Source organism: Leguminivora glycinivorella, chromosome 15 (genome assembly GCF_023078275.1).
Source record: "Leguminivora glycinivorella isolate SPB_JAAS2020 chromosome 15, LegGlyc_1.1, whole genome shotgun sequence".
NCBI lineage: Eukaryota > Metazoa > Arthropoda > Insecta > Lepidoptera > Tortricidae > Leguminivora > Leguminivora glycinivorella.
Window position 1 is genome coordinate 4,921,557 of NC_062985.1, and position 18,356 is coordinate 4,939,912.

The window sequence follows — 18,356 nt, forward strand, 5'->3', positions numbered from 1 at the left end:
CCAAAATATTTCACTCCCGGGAGTGTTGGCCCGAGGTTTCAATGTTATAAATGTTTAAGTGAGCTATTGCGAGTCGAGTTTGCTTAAAACTAGTCTAAGTTTAACCACAGAATATATAATACAAGTACAGAAGGCTCACTGCTTTGATGTTTACAAAAGCCGCCTTTCATAATTTTTACCTACATTGAAAACCGGCCAAGAGCGTGTCGGGCCACGCTCAGTGTAGGGTTCCGTAGTCTTCCGTATTTTTCTCAAAAACTACTGAACCTATCAAGTTCAAAACAAATTTCCTAGAAAGTCTTTATAAAGTTCTACTTTTGTGATTTTTCCCATATTTTTTAAACATAATTATGGTTCAAAAGTTAGAGCGAGCTTTAGAACTTTAGGTGCGATTATTTCTGAAAATATTAATATTATCAAAAAACGATTTTTATTAACCCGTATTCATTTCAAATACCTATCCAACAATATATCACACGTTGGGGTTGAAATGAAAAAAAAAAATCAGCCCCCACTTTAACAACACAAAACATTTTTTACCACTTTGTCGGCGTGATTGATATACATATTGGTACCAAATTTCAGGTTTCTAGTGCTAACGGTCACTGAAATTATCCGCGGACGGACGGACGGACGGACGGATGGACGGACAAACAGACAGAAATGGCGAAACTATAAAGGTTCCTAGTTGACTACGGAACTCTAAAAAGATCGCACACGACAGCCGACGCCCGACTCTCTACGAAAGAATCGCGGAGTGAGCCGTTCCTGATTCTTTTCTTGGCTTTATCTTATCTTCTTTGGGGTAGGCTATCCTAATTTTCTATTGCCAGAGGTCTTGTCCGGGACGTCTTTAAATCTTCAATTATTTTAACTAGTGATATCTTTATTCATAATTAAAGCCTTGACCAAAGCGCAACATGGCGCGTAGTCAAATATTTCTGGTCAGGCCCCGTAGCCGAATGGCATTTCTGCGACGCAAAACGCCATCGAAACGCCACAGAAATGTAGTCTGGTTCTGTCGCGCCAATACGCAAGAGCGATAGAGATAGATAGCAACGAAAGAGGTATTATCGTGAGCGTTTCGTGAGCGTTAGTGCATTCGGCTACGCACACAGGCTTTAGTTATGTACTTGTTTATTAAAGATCTGGTATTTTTAGTTGCAAAACTGATGTTTTCTGCCTTTCTGCCGTTTAATACGGTGTCATTGGGTTGTTCCTCAAGTCTGAGTTTGTAACTTTGCGACTTGATTGACCGATAATATTCATTCGTAACTTGAAATAACTTCCAGGGCCCTTAAACAAGTAGCCAACTGCTTTAACGCTGCATGGCACACGAATATGTCGCACTAGGAAGCAATACAGTAACCAGAACGATTGTCTCTTGTCTACCCCTAGTCAGCTGATCAATTAACTCCTGTTGCAAGTGGAATGATAACCTTGAGTAGACATTGATACATCTCTTGTTGCAAGTTGGCAACGCCGCCAGAAATACCTATAGGTCATTGTCGGTGCCGTATTTCTATTTTGAAGGTAAGTCATAGCCTAATTATGAGAGTAAAAAAGAAAAAAAAATAATGATGCAATCAGTTTCACTTTATGTACAGTCGACTACAAGGAGATGTATCCATTTTTTCACCTTATTACAATGCAATAAGGTGAAAAAGTGTATACATCTCTTTGTAGTCGACCGTACAAGAAAACTAAGATTTTCATATATCTTTTATATTGTTTATCAAATGTTAAAGCACACCTCGGACACTGGAGATCAAATATATGAAAGCGGCGCATTCCTAGCACACAGTCTAAGCCCGTGTAGGTGAACGGGCACCGTGCTTTATGAGTGAGATATGACAGGTCGACTGTACACGTTTTTTTTGTCGGCGGTAACTGTGAGGTAGTGCCTACGCCAAATCATGGGATTAGTTGTCAAAGCGGACCCCAGGCTACCATGAGCCGTGGCAAATGCCGGGATAACGCAAGGAGGATGATGGTAACTGTGAGGTAACCGAGAACGGGCACTTTCAGCGGGGAGCGGGAATGACCATACTGCACAATAGTACTATTTATTAATACTGCGGTTATAGTAAGTTATATTTGAATAATTTGCTCATGCTCATGTTACAGCAAAGACCCTATATTATAATTACATTATACTCGTGTACATAACAAACTATCGAATGTTAACAGATAGTATTGTATCGGAAATGTGACCTAATGGATGCCATGTTCCGGGATTCGATTGCTCGTCCTACACGGACAATTTCAGACATCTTGAAGTAATGTAACTACGTGGGTAGTTAGAAACTTTGTACTACCTACAGAATTATTGAAGTTATATAGCTATTTTGATTGACTGTACAAAGTTTAAAACTGAAACAATAGCAGCGGATGAAATAAAGTACATAGGGGTATTTCACTAAAAAAGCTGGCCAAAATTATTTATATACATTTCTATAAGTAGTCCTATTGTATCAATCCAAATATGCTGTTTTAATTTATTTTTCTACTGTTTTTCCATCTACTATCTTTTTGTTATAGTACATAAATCCGGCGACCGGTCTGGCGTAGTTGGTAGTGACCCTGCCTGCTAAGCCGCGGTCCCGGGTTCGAATTCCGGTAAGGGCATTTATTTGTGCGATGAACACATGATGTTCCTGAGTCATGGATGTTCTCTATGTATATAAGTATTTATATATTATATATATCGTTGTCTGAGTACCCACAACACAAGCCTTCTTGAGCTTACCGTGGGCCTCAGTCAATCTGTGTAAGAATGTCGTATAATATTTATTTATTTATTTATTTTATTTATTTATAAATAATGTCGTATATTTGACACGGGACGCATCAATATCATCAAGTCAACCATACCTAAAAGCGCCGGTGTTTTGCGCATATGCCCATCGTATCGCATATCTGTTGACTTATGCGTTATGTGCACAGCTGATTAATAGCACGGCTCGGGACGCGGCTGATTGGGACGATATCGTATGTTTCCGGGCTAAATGCTGATCGATTTTAACGTCTAGGATGAATTATATAATATCTAGACTGAAACTCCTCTCGTCCTCTCCTAGAGAAGACTTAGATTTCACTGCACTGAGATAAATACCTTAATAACTAAGGTAATAAAACTTAAATAACAAATAAATAAAAGGCTAACTGTAAAAAAATAATAAAACAACTTAAAATTAAACTAAAAATACATCTAAAGAGGGCCCCCGCGGAATTGTGCCAAAGATGCTGGCAGCATTCCCTCGCTGAATAGCAATGCTTATGCGTTGCAAGAGAAAGCTGCCAGCTCTCTGGTCACCGGTAGCTTCTATGAGCTTTGTGCACGACACAACTAGGCATGCGGCAGTAGTTAAACAGCCCCCTAGAGCAGTCAGTAAGACTGTTGTTTTTTCAGATCAGATTGGGTTAGGAATGGGCCCATTATTAAGCTACCAGTTAGAGCAACAAGTGACAAATTACTGTTATCAAAACATTACTTTGTCTCATTTATGTGACCTTATTTCAAAGGGATGTTATGATAGCAGTACTACATTAGTAATTTTATTAGGAAATAGTCTTAATGTAGATAAGCTTAGCATAGATAAATTGATGTCCACACTAAATGTTATTGAAAAATCTGGTGTGGGGAAAATTATATTATGTGCACTACCTTATGCAGAAAATGTATCATATGACTATAATTGTAAGATAGCTTACTATAATTCTTTAATGTACCATGCCATAGCTGTTAATAAAAAGTACCATTTCTTTGACTTAAATAAATTCATTGAGCGCTTCATGCTAGCTCCACGGAAGGTATTTTTGCCAAAGAAATTATTTGTATATTTAGTGGAGTTATTGGCCTTCAATATTGAGCCAAATAGATGTAATAGTGTTATATATAAGTCTCAGTCAGCTGACAAAGCCAAGGACCCCATGCCTCATTTAAACTAGATTGTAAGACAGCGGAAAAACACCTGAATATGAACGTTGTTCACCAGAATATTCAGGGTTTTTCCAGCAAAGAATTAGAAGTAGGATTATTTTTAGATAGTAATAATGTTGAAGTTATGTGTATTACTGAACATTGGTTGAAACAAGAACAGTTGATATTTGATTATGTTAATTTTAAATTAGCTAGTTTTTTTGCCAGAAAATCTGCTGCTCATGGTGGCTCCCTTATTATTGTTAAAAATTGTATGAAGTGTAAAGAGCGCAAAGATGTTGTAAAATATTCCATAGAAAGAACTATAGAAATTTCATGTGTTGAATTAGACAGATATATTATTGTATGTGTTTATAGACCACCATCAGCTGACTTCAGCATATTTGAATCTACAATGGAAAATGTTCTGAATTTAGTATGCAAGGGCCAAAAACATGTTATTGTATGTGGAGATTTTAATGTTAACTTGCTCGAGTCATCTAGTAATACTGTTAAAATGTTCTGTTTGTTTAAATCATTTAATTTATTTAATTTATTTCTTGAACCTACCCGGGTAGGTGTGACTAGTGCAACATGCCTAGATAATATTTTTTGTAACTGTGAATGTATAGATAAGAAATTATTTAACTGTTTTCATTCCGATCACAGCGGCCAAAGGGCAGCTTTCTTAAACGTTATTCATGATACTCCACAAACAATAACATATAGACCCATTACTGGATCTCGCTTGGAATCATTCAAAAATGAAATTCTACATAGTTTGTCTATAATACCATTTTCGCATTATGACTGTAATCATTTGTATCAAGATGTTTTCAATGTAATTCTTAATCAATTTAATAACAATTTCAAAGTGAAATCTATTAGTGGGTCAAAAGTTAAAACAAAGTTTAGTGAATGGGCTACTGTAGGTATTCACAAAAGTAGAAAAAGACTTTATGAACTTTATGGTGAGAGAGAGCTGAACAAGAATTCAGAATTCCTGGACTATGTAAGAAACTACTCAAGAATCTTCAAGAAAGTGTGTTTAACTGCCAAGAAAAACTTTATTAGTTCTAAATTGAAAGTGTCGGACAACAAAGTGAAAACAACTTGGAGTATTATAAATAAAGAAGCTGGTAAATGTAAATCACGCGATTGTCAAGTCAACATTGTATCAGATAATCAACAAATAGTGTCGAACAGCGATGTTGCCTCGGCATTCGAAGATTATTTCTCAAATATAGCCGTTAACACCACAAAATGTTTACATTCTTCTGCGGCTCAAGCCCATTCATTACTTTGTGCTAATGTTAAGAAATGTAATAATTCATTTGAATTTAGTCAAGTAGACTCTGTAAATATTGTTAAAACATTCAAGTCACTCAATTTAAAGAAAACGGAAGACTTATGGGGAACATCAGTTAAAGTAATTAGTCATGTCATAGATATAATAGCACCTTACTTGGCCGTAATATATAATATTTCAATTTCACAAGGCACCTTTCCAGATCTTATGAAATGTAGCAAAGTCATACCGCTTTTTAAATCGGGTGATTCGAGTGATATAACCAATTTCCGTCCCATATCAATACTTCCTGTACTAAGTAAAGTCTTTGAGAAGCTAATGTTAAATGATCTACTGGGACACTTCAACAGACATAGATTACTTACAAGCAAACAGTTCGGTTTCACAAGGGGCCGTTCCACGACCGATGCTGCTTCGGTACTCATTAAACATATATATAATTTTTGGGAAAATTCTTGTGATGCAATTGGCATATTTTGTGATCTTTCAAAAGCCTTTGATTGTGTGTGAAAGCCTTTCATGGAACGCTCATTTTGAAATTAGAACACTATGGTTTGTCTATAAATGCCCTAAACTTTATGTCTTCTTACCTTAGCAATAGAACACAAACAGTAGTTGTTAACAAAACTCGCTCTAGCGGGACTGTAGTCCAATTAGGAGTGCCACAAGGCTCAATTTTAGGTCCATTCCTGTTTTTGGTTTATATAAATGATTTGCCATGTATAGTGAAAAACTTTTGTGAAATAGTACTTTTTGCTGATGATACATCACTGCTTTTTAATGTTGACCGAAAATCTACGGATTACAATGTAATTAATAGCACGTTAGCTGATGTACTGCAGTGGTTTACTGTCAACAATTTACTTCTTAATTCTAAGAAAACCAAATGTATTCGATTTTCTCTGCCGAATGTTAAACCAATCGATACAAAAATACTTTTGAATGATGAATGCTTAGAGATGGTAGATACAACACTGTTTCTTGGTTTAACATTGGACAAAAATCTACAATGGAGTCCTCATATAAAGAAACTAGCAAGCAAATTAAGTTCAGCCGCATACGCCGTTAGGAGAATCAGGCAACTGACTAATGTTGAGACAGCTCGCCTAGTGTATCATAGTTATTTTCACAGTGTAATGTCATACGGTATTCTGGTTTGGGGCAAAGCAGCTGACATACAGACTATCTTTGTATTACAAAAGAGAGCCATTCGTTCTATTTACAACTTAGGAACACGTGAATCAGTAAGAGAACTCTTCAAAGAAATTAATATCTTAACTGTAGCTTCCCAATACATTTATGATAGTATAATTTATGTTGTTAAGAATTTAGACTGTTTCACTAAGAATTCTGATATCCATAATTATAACACTAGAAACAAAAATAAGCTTGCCATAAAGAAGTTTCGCGTCCGTAAAGTACAGAAGTCATTTGTTGGGCAATGCATTCATTTTTATAATAAGTTACCTGACACTGCTTTGAGATTACCCCTCCCAGCTCTTAAGAACTACTTAAAAAAATCATTGATGTTAAAGGCTTATTACAGAGTCGAGGACTATTTGACAGACAAACATGCATGGCCCGAACCAGAAACTACAAAAAACGAATAGCAATTAAAATAATTGTATTATGTATAGAGGACACAGTTCAGATAAGAAAGCACATCAAATATTTTATATTTTATGTTGTGTAGGTAAATTACATATTTAATGATATTGAGATTCATATTATCTTTTTCTTCTATGACAATTTGATATGTTTTCTCTAAAGAAGAACGACGTATTATTAAGCAATAATATAATTTATTGAAATTGATTTCCATAGAGTACCTAGTCTGTTCATATTCTTTGATGAATACTTTTGCATGTTAAATTGTATGTTGTTATTTAATGCATGTTAATTATAAGATGTAATGTTTTGAAAAGAAGTTGCCCGCCGAGTTTCTTGCCGGTCCCATAGTGGATACCCCCCTCCCAACTGAGGGGGGACTGAAATCTTCTCGAGGCTGAGGCGTAGGGTTAGAGCCGGCGTAGCTTTATTTGACGTTCATATGCGCATTGTAATATGCCTACTTGAAAAATAAATATTTCATTTTCATTTCATTTTCATTTTTCATTTGCGCTCTGCTCTTTAAAAATTAAATAAATACTACTAGGACCTATGTAGTTTAGAGGCGAAAAGTAACGGCTGTCCTTGTCTGAAATGGTGTTACTTGGTCAGAAAAAATTTGGAATAACTGAAACCGAGACGCTTTTAAAGTCGTAGCGTAGGATATCAATCAGGAAGGACGATTACGCTGGTGACAAACATTGGATGTATGATGGTTGACCCGCAACCAACTTGATTAGACCTTGACAAAGCTATACCTAACGCTATCGACAAAGATTGAGGTACAAGTGGCGTTCAAGTATCCGGAGGGGCGACCCTAAGTAAGGTGTCAGGACCCAGGAGAACGATGTTATTGTTCTATAGGGACACGCCATGATCACTTACTTTCTTTTTGATGCTAAAAATACGAAGCACGTGAAGTAAATAAATATGTTCAACCGCACGTGCCAATATTGAGGCCCGAGCAAGCGAAAGATTCCAAAAAGTGGAATCTTGAGCGTTTCAAGGCACGAAGGTTAAAACAAACTTTGCCGCCAAGTGAAATACAAAATTTTTCACCACACCAACACGAACAAAACATCAAACTAAATCAAATCTATCAATTTGTTCAATATTTATAATTCAAAATCATCATTTATAGGTAATTTCTACCAGCCAGCTCAAGATATCAAGTTAAAATTTGTATGAAATTACTTTGCACTCTTGTGGATAAAATGCAATTTTGCTATCTGTTTTCGAATAGCAAAGTAAGCCGTGGTGAAAAAAAAAACTAATACAAAATCATCACGTTGCTATTACAGCGCGGAGAACTTAAAAGTGTAAATAATAACTCGCGATATTTCCTCCGCATTGTGACGGAGCAAATACCGCGAATTGAATTGTGGCGTTTGGTGACGTGGCGTGGCGTGCCGTGGCGTAACATGGCGTGACGTCACACGTCCGGCGTGCCGTCGACAGTTTTCGACTGGGTAATTTGTAGTTGCGCTTTTGGGTGACATTGCCAACAATGCAGTTGGTGTTTGGTGGAATGTATTTTATTTTCTGTTCTATTGTATGTTTTTAGGGACATGAAATCATTTAGTTTGTAACTACCGTACGTCAAGTTCAGCAGGCGTTTAAAAAAGTAGGTTACATTATAATAGCGTCGGTGCGAATTAAAAAATAGCTATGTATTTTTAAGCTACTTTTCAGTAGACGAAAAAACTGTTTATTTCCGTATTTGTAATATATTTCTTGAACTTTTTTTTTTATGAAACATCAATATATTTTACATAATATGTACTAATAAAGAAAAGAAAAAGGTTTTCCCGTAAAATTTTACAATATCATTAATTTTCCAGAATTTGGATACATTTCGACTGCGATTTAATTTCGGTACACGTAAATCGTCATGTGTAAAATGTACACATAGCGATTTTATTTTCAAATAAACATAGTACAAAATATACCTAGCATATAGCTGATATTTATATATTTAGTATTTTTTAAGGTAGGTAAGGTAACGTAGGTTTTGGGGAAGTATAATCAATACTAACTTCAGATGTACACAAGATATTAAAACATTCAAAGCCCAAATATCAAATAATCTGGACAGCAATATTCGGAAACGAAACGTGGATAATAAGATACTTACACATAGACAACGTAAACGTGATATTAAGAACCTAGAGATTTTTGAAATGTAGAAACTGGCGTCGAATGAGAAAGATCAGTTGTACTGAAATGAAAACCAAACGAACCTCGAAGAGAGAAGGAGTTTATTGAAAAATATGCATAACAGAAGAGAGAAAATGTTTGGAACCAGCTACGATGTGACGAATTATACAAAAACATCCTAGAAACATTGAAATAAAGAGGCAAAAGGAAGGACCAAGGAGAGCTTACTCAAATAAAGAGAGATAACTCAAATAAAGCAAAGAACAACGTCGTGCCGTATCAGGAAGTAAAGTAAAGGCGGAAGATCAACACACATGGAACTTGATCCACCGACAAGTGACAAGAAGAGTCCTGAAGAGTGGCGGGCGGGTGGTCTAGTGGTGAAGACGTTAGCCGCGTAAGCTGAAGACCCGGGTTCGATTCCCGGCTCGGCCACCAGTGGGCCTTGTCGTTTTTTCTTTCGTGTATGATATCTATTTAAATTTATAAGAAGAGTCCTCTTACTTTTTATTGAATAACAATTTATGATAAATAAGAACAAGTTATGATGACTTTTTAAAGTATTTTGTAGATAATGAACAAAGTTCGTCCATTCACTAGAATTTATACTTAAGGAAAATTAGGACAGTTTTGTAACTTTTGGATAGTGCGTGGACTAAACAATCAAACTGTAGTGTAGTGTGACAACCCTGATGATATATAACTCATCTCATACAGAGTGACAACCCTATGCTCATGCAGCTGTGTGTTATGGATCATAGAGTTTTACGATGTAATTATAAGTAATCATAAAGTATATGGTATAATTAAAGTAATGATTATTGGTCATAAAACATACAATAAAATGTAATGTTAAAACAGATGGGAATGACTATTGACCGTGACCAGGATAGTATATAAGCACGATTTTTATTGAATAAACGAAGAGTATTGACTCGACTTTTGAGTTATCATTACACCCGAAGCACCCCACACTTCAAAACAATCAAGTAACGTTGAATAAGCCTTGCCTGAATACACGGCGGGTATGAAGCGGACGATGTCAATTGCTAAGAAATATTTAAGAAGTAAAAGATCTTACCAGCTCAAAGAACAATGTAAGAAAACACTAAGTCAAGGTTTATAAAGTAGGTATAGACGCAATGTGGCTATTGAAACATAATCATGTTCTTTCACGTCACTATAAAAGAGCGATAGGGAGAGCTAGCTATGATATGTGACGTTGGCTAGGTACTCTGAAGCATTTATTTGCATGTGGGACATGGAGACTGACACGACATTCCGAGGACAAATTGGACAGAAAGGAACAAAGAAGAACTGAGTAAAGCAAGAGAGAAAAGATGTCAGTTAGATACAATAGTTAACAACAGGGGAAATTTGTTTGGCCACGCATAGGTCATGAACACCATGGATGTCAATATTAAGCGAAAAATCAAAGATGCAAAGAAAGCCTCAAGCTCCTCTATCTCAACCGAATATTTTATTGCGTCGTATGAGGAATTTAAAAAATGGTCAGTAAAGTGAAAAATACTTCACCGACAACAAGCGCAGAGATTTTTTAATATTTATGATTATAAGGCCATGCATGCCTCCGATACGTTCTGCTTGAAGTTAGTAGGGTAGATTTCTGGCAGGCCTCAACTGTGCGTAACTCCAGATACTTCCTGAATCCCTCTGAAATGGCTTCACCTTAGAGAAAAAAAAACGTCCTCCCATATTAAAGAGCGGCTTCGCTCCTCAAACCCTTCTTGTGTCTCGGATGTCCAAGTTCACCGGTGAAGATTTACCATCAGGCGAATTGTCTACTCGTTTGCTTTCTATCGTACAAAAAAAGTTTCAGCACCACTTTTGAGTCCTGACAATTGAGGAGTTGAAGGAAAACCAAATTAATTTACATGAGTAAATATGAAAATTAATTTTACACCAGCAATACACCTAATTTTTTATTTCTGTTTATGGACACTAACATATTCATCATGATCGCAAAACCTTTCAAAATAATACTTTACTAAACTATACTATATTCTATACTAAAGAGCAATCAGCAAAAGTAAAGAGTATATAGTTCTTATGGTTTTAGTTTCATATGTCTACAAAAATAGTAGGTTTTTCGGAAAATCGAAGCAAAAACTACCAAATTGTTTCGATCATTGGTGGATGTGACACACGATCTAGGTATGATTATTGTTACTTGGTATTGTGATTATCTGTGAACATAGAAAGGTTATGGGATATTTCGCGGCTGTATACACTTTTCTTTTAAATAAATTAAAAAGAAACGAAATCGTATTAACAAATACTTATGTCATCTAAACCCGATTTTTTCAGTAATTGAAGAAGGAATGTGCTTTATTTAATACGAGTGTCGACTTCAGGTAATCCGCCCCACAAAAATTCGCCATGTGCATTATGAGTAACGTTATCGCTACGGCCCTCAACGCAAATCGAGTAAATTTTTTTCGCTCTGTGCTACTTAGCTACTTTTTAGTCGCAATTTCGTTCCGTTTGTAGATTGGAAAAATTGTTTCATGGGTCGACGAGGAATTTAAAAGGGAATCAAAATATGAAATAATCGAAAATGGTAAAAAACACATAGCGATTTTTGAATTCGCACCGACGATAGCTATATGATTGGTGAAAATTTCATGAATTTATGTTGGTAAACTTCGGAGATAAGGGGTGGGGGACGTTATTTTTTTTTACATTTTCCCCCAAAAAATATTTTATTTCCACAACCAAAAACTTATAAAAAATTGTTTTGTATGTACCTACACTTTGAGCTCTTTCTAACGATATCCCACTTGACCTAATTACTTGAAATTTACAGTTTGCCTCCCTTTCATTTTGGCCATTTTCTGTAATTTATATTGACAAACTTAAAAAAATAATACTTTCAATTTGTAGAGGTTAACGATGTTCATAAGTATTCCAAATTTCAAAGCGATAACATAAGTAGTTCTCGAGATATATACAGTTACAATTGTCCCCCAGTCGAGATTTGCCCCGCTGTACCTACCTTATAGGTTATTCCCCAAATTTCAAGGCAGGCCAAAATACATTACTCGAGTCGTGTACAGCATCTGATTAATTGGGCGGCGTCATAGCAGAACTATCGAATGAAATGCCTCATCTCTGTATTATATGTGTAATTTTGTATGAAAATGTATAGTGGCTCAGAAAAATAACAAACCACACAAATAACTAATGGTGCCCCTGAGGAAAGGGAATAATTTTAATAGCGTATTTCCAATCCCATTTTAATACTAAAATGCCTTATAAACTTTTCTGGATTTTGCCTAGTTTCAGAGTTATTACCAAATGAAAAAAAAAAAACAATAGGACTTTTTAACGGCGTTGATGCCATTATGGAGAATAGCGCCACTATCCTCATTGATAGATTTCAAAAAGTGAGAAGTTTAAACTCATTTTAAGTGCCAGTTTTATGAATAAAATTTAATTTTTACGTAAAGTATATTAAATTAAAAATAGTAAAAAATACAAAAAAAAAAAAAAAACTTTTTTTTTCTTTCTTTCTGGTCACAGGAATGCGTGGTTTCGTTTATTTCCCTTTCCTCATGGTACCTTGTATTTTGCTACGACTCCAAATATTTCAGAGACTTTTCCCCAACAAAGATTTCCTCCGGTTCGATGTCTCAAGGAGTCAGCAGTTATCGGCACTACTAAAGATACATCCATATACGAGTACTAAGCTACAGTAACACGGTCGGTATAGGTAGGTGTAACTTATCTAGTTGCTCTATAAAAGTTAACTGCAGGACGGATAAATCTAATTATACGATTTCAATCGGGAGATATTAATAAGGTAATGGCGCCTATTAACGTGGTACTTAACCTCCTGGATCCCCCGGTCCTCACTTGAGGACATAAGATCAAAAAAAATCTCCTGTGAAATGTCAAAGCAGCATAACAAGTTTGTAGGCATATAACGTTACCGAACGAAACTGTCAACCAAATAAAACAGACACCTAGCCTCAGATGGCCAATCAGCGATCAGTGCGGCTTTGACATCTGTCACTACTGGCTACACGGTGTCCCGCGGTAAGTAAATCCGAATTTATCTCACTGAAAGTCTAATTATATATTTTTGTTTGGTTTTAATTAATAAATACATATATAATGTATTTCATATGTCAGTAAGTAGATTTCATCCATATAGTTAAAAAACTATGGTTTCATATAGCTCTGAAGTTTATGTACTCGTGTGAGTACTAGCGGATTTAAACAAGTAATTTATGTTCTCGGACGAGTACATCCGGTCTCAATAATGTAAGATTTTTTATTTCACATAAAAGTTGATTACATTTTAATTCCGATTTTCAGGTTTAAAAAACTGTGGAATAGAGGAAAGAAGAAGATATATATCAGGTAGAGCATTTGGTACTACTTCTTTGGGTATCCGTGTCTACTGTCTAACTATTCAGAGAAACTTTATACTGATTTCCATACCAAACAGCAGTCAATTTTGTGAGTCTTATTATTTTGTATTATTAATAAAATTAAGATACAGAATAATTATCTTCACTAGTCACTGATACTTAAAAACACATGTACTAAAAACTAAATTTTAATGTAAGAAAAAAGTCCTAATCAATGTAAGACTGAGAATTTAAGTTACTTAATTAACGCTTAATTTATAAGGTAAGAAAAAATGTCCTGTGAAATCTAAAACTGAAGATTAAAGTTAGGTACTGAATTAAAAGTAAACTATATGTTAAGATAAGATAAAAATGTCCTAAGAAATGTCAGCTATAAAATGTTATTTATTTAGTAAGGAAAATTATTACTGTAATTTCTAGTTTAGTTTTCATTCAAGAAATTTGCTTCATATGCAACTTACGTACCTTTGTTACATATGTACTATTATACTAATAGTACCTACACAATTTATTCCAGAAGAGTTTAATATCAAACCGAATTTTTATTTTTTGCCTGTACTATTAAGTACCTACAGAAGTACCTACTTTTTTGTGTTTATTATACAAGATTCATAGAATTTCGGTTTATTTCAGACTAAATTAATATAGTTTTCATAAATTAAGTATTTTTTATATTTTTTTTATGTAATTAAAGTTGATTTCTGTAGTATTTTGTTTGATTTGTTTGGTGTCCCGAGTGAGGACAAAGTCCCCATGTACTCGCCTGAGCCCATAAGGTAAATAGAAACCCATCTCAAAATTCGGAGCTTAATACCGACGGTTGAATATACAAAATATGACAAATACATATACCTATACTATCCTCCTTTATGAATACCCACAGAAGACTCAGTTTCACCTAAGAAATCTGTACTTACGGTACACTAAATGTCATATTTCGATACAAGACTAATATGTCGCTCGGTAATAGATACTTCTATAGGAACCCATTACCGACCCAAACAAATATTGCATGGATCGGTAATAGATTCTTATATATTCTATTACAGAGGGTTATCTGGTCGTACCATCGGTAATAGGCATAAATTGGAGTATTATAAAATCTAGTTCCGACCCATAAAAACAAAGTCATACAGATGTATTTTCATTACAAATCAAAATAAAATATTGCAACCTTATATTAAAACCAAGTTTACATAACTGGTAAGTAAGCATCAGACTTTATGTCAATGTTTAAAAAAATTGACAAATTAACGGTTTTCATAGAAACTACGAAATCAGTCATGAAGTTTTTGCTAAAAATTAAGGTTTTGTTGAATAATTTTCATACCGCGTAAATAGTTCTTTGATAGCGTGAATAGATCAAGATTGAAACAACTGTAAGACATTATATAACTGATCACATATACTTAAAATAAAGCAAAAAGAACTATTATCACTACTTTAACTATTACTGTGGTATACCACAGTAATAGAATCTACTCACGAAATGGCGCCTTTCACCGCTGTCTTTTAATTTCCACTTTAAACACATTTCCAGGCTAAACAATACGTAAAAAGTACTCAGAAGTCATGTAGAAAACTATAAACAATAATTTGAAATGCATAACTTTCACCTGTTTGCCATAATTATTACGTAAACTACTAAATGAGATTGGAGTTCACTTAGGTTTAGCGTCACACGTCAGTATGACACAACCTCTTCTCGCGGCCCCGTGGCAAAAACTGTCAAATAGCGAGCGTCTTCTTTCATTTACACTCTCTATCGCCTATATGTGCGTTAGTCAACTAAACAGGCTTCCTTTGTGTGAGTAACTTTTTTTAAGAAATTGGTCGGTTTGCCTATAAAATGCGTATTTGCAAATGCGGCGGTAATGGACGTCGATTTCGATACCCGCGTTGATAGCCGCCGTTACTTTAGGTACGAGTAGGGTGTAGGGCACCACAAGGAGACAAAACAATGAATGGAATAAGATTCTGATAAGTTATTTTAGAAGTAATAGCTCAGTCATTTCAGGCAGCGCAGGCAGGCAGCGTAATTGTTTGTCAGCAGTTCTCAAAACATTTGTACAGGAATTAAGGAAAAAGTTAAATCATTTGTTTTTATTCCTGTTTTGTTACCAAGATTTATTTGATGGATTGATTTTTTTTGTAAGTTTTATTTCATCATTAAGGTTCTCTAGTATCTATTATATTCTTAATTATAACAATTATTCTCTATATATCTTATGAAAGTCAACTTTTATTACTAAATGTTGGTAACAAAACAGGGTCAATTAAAATTTGCTGACGTGGCTATGTACAAAGTTTTTGGGAACTGCTCACATAAGCATCAGTGTTCTAAAAATATATCAATTTCGGTTCTTATCGGAACGGGTGAATTTTTGCATTTTTTCTTTAAGTGTCGCTCACAAATCTGCTTAATGAAAATCAGTATAATTTAACAAAGTTGAGGCACTGCCATAATTATCCTACTGGTCAGCAGCCCGCGTCTGATTGCAACGAACATTAATTGTCACTAATGGATGACTCGTGATTTCTGTTATAACGATATCGACCTAGCGATTACAGACCCGCGCCCGTAGAAAAGAATACAGTCGTTCGGAGTTGGCATTTGGTTGTGGCATTTTGTCGCTATTGATAAGACGTGTCACTAGCCTTCCGTTGGCTGATATAAAGATGTGTAAATTTTTATTAAACAAAGTATAAATCGTCTCATTGACGATGACGCAAACCTTGGCTCATATTTTCCTTAGAACTTGTACACTCCTTTTTGCTGTGTACTAATGGGTTGGTTGGGTTTCTAGTGTACAAGTTTCAACGCGCATGTGACACTCCTTGAGTTGCAGGCGTCCATAGGTTACGGTGACCGCTTTCCATCAGGCGGACCGTATGCTTGTTTGCCACCGACGTAGTATTAAAAAAAAAGCGAGCGCAGCGATGGCGTAGTAAAAGAGTCGGCGTACTAGTAGTAGTTTATCCGTGATCGATTTTTAGGGTTCCGTATCAAAAAGTACAAAAGGAACCCGTGTGGCGCGACTCTGTCCGTCTAGATAGTCGTCGTGTACCACAAATTGTAATGGTAGACCTCGCCAGAGATGGCGTGACGAGATAGGGGCTCGTAGGAGACTTCGGGGGATAGGGAATGCTTGGAGGAATTTTATGGAGGCCTTTGCCAGCAAAGGGACAGTACGAGCACTTAAATAAATAAATAAATAAATATTAAAGGACATTCTTACACAGATTGACTGCGTCCCACGGTAAGCTCAAGAAAGCTTGTGTTATGGGTACTCAGACAATGATATATATAATATACAAATACATAGAAAACAGCCATGACTCAGGAACAAATATCTGTGCTCATCACACAAATAAATGCCCTTACCGGGATTCGAACCCGGGACCGCGGCGTAGCAGGCAGGGTCACTACCGACTAGGCCAAACCGGTCGTCACTTAATGAATGAATGAAGTTAAAACACCAATATATGAAATGAAAATAAGAATACACCAATAAAATTGTTCTTTAATTCACATGTCAATCATAATAATAGAAATGCTTTTATTTTCCTCTTACAAACTATTCCATGCATTGTGAAATTGTGCATACTTTTCACCAATTTCACTTTAATTTCAACGTGTGCAATTAGTAGGTAGGTGCATTTATATTCCAGTTTTCATTTTTAATGTGCTGTATTTTTCCCGCAAAATGTGCTTTTCCATATTACTGTTTCTCTTGTTCTTTTTAGCTTAATGTAATTTCTGTTGTGTAATTATTTCTGCATATAGTTTAATTTGTTACTGCACTTTTAGATGAAAGGAGTGCCTGGCGGCCGTTGGATCGTTGGTTTATATATACAACGTACAATCACGCCATAAAAGGGGTAGGCAGAGCACATGAACTACTCAAGTTTCAGTGCCACTCCTGGTAAAAAGGGGTTGAAAGAAAGCAAAATTGTGACATTGCAGTGCCAGGTTGCCAGCCTCTCGCCTACACCACACAGTCGACTTCTACGACACTCACAGGAAGAAAAGGGGTTGGCGAAATTCTTAACCCGTTAGCATACGTTTATTTCTGTATTTATTTATTCGAGAAAAAACAGAATGTGACAGAACATTATTTTAGGTTACATTAGTAGCAATTCTTGGACACTTACTTCCCTAATAGGTATGTAGTTCTCACTAAAACAACACAAAAATACCTATTTAGTGTAAACGGACTTAACCCATTCAGTGCTAATCACGACACGTTGTCGTTCTGCCTCGACAACCCATTTTCGCTAGGAATTAGCGCTACGACCGTAGCTTAGTGGTGAATGTGTTAAAAATAACCAATCTAAGTTTGTACAGTAAGCATCACTAGTAGCGAAAAGAAATATTGCACCAAAAGTATCAGTGTCAGTAGCCGATTGCACAAAAGCTTACGATAATGGGCATTTTTAGAATTTGGGCCCCCCAATTAGCGTAAGTTGTTAACAAAAATTAACGTGCTGTCAGTTTTGTGACGACAATTAAGCATAGAATCTGTCTAAAAATTTACTTTTTTCTCATTCTGAATGTAGAATCAACACAAAAACAATATTTTTATTGAAATTTCATGCTTAATTATTGTCACAAAACTGACAGTGAGTTAATTTTTGTTAACAACTTACTTCTAATTGCGGGGTTCCAAATTCTGAAAACGCCTAATATCTCTTTCCTAGCTAATCTATTTCAATCGCTCTTACGTATTGGCGCGACAGAGCTGGACTGCATTTCTGCCAGCGTCTGGCGTCGTAGAAATGCTATTGGTCTGGCAGGTCTGGCATCCTGAATAACTTTTTTAAATATAGATAAGTCTAACAGTTTGTGGTCAGAAACGTCAAAGTTCACTATTTATTTTTTTATTTATAGATGTATAGTAACACATCTTATTTTGGTAAACGGTTGCAGAATTGGTGGTTATTTAATCCTCTATCCTCAGTA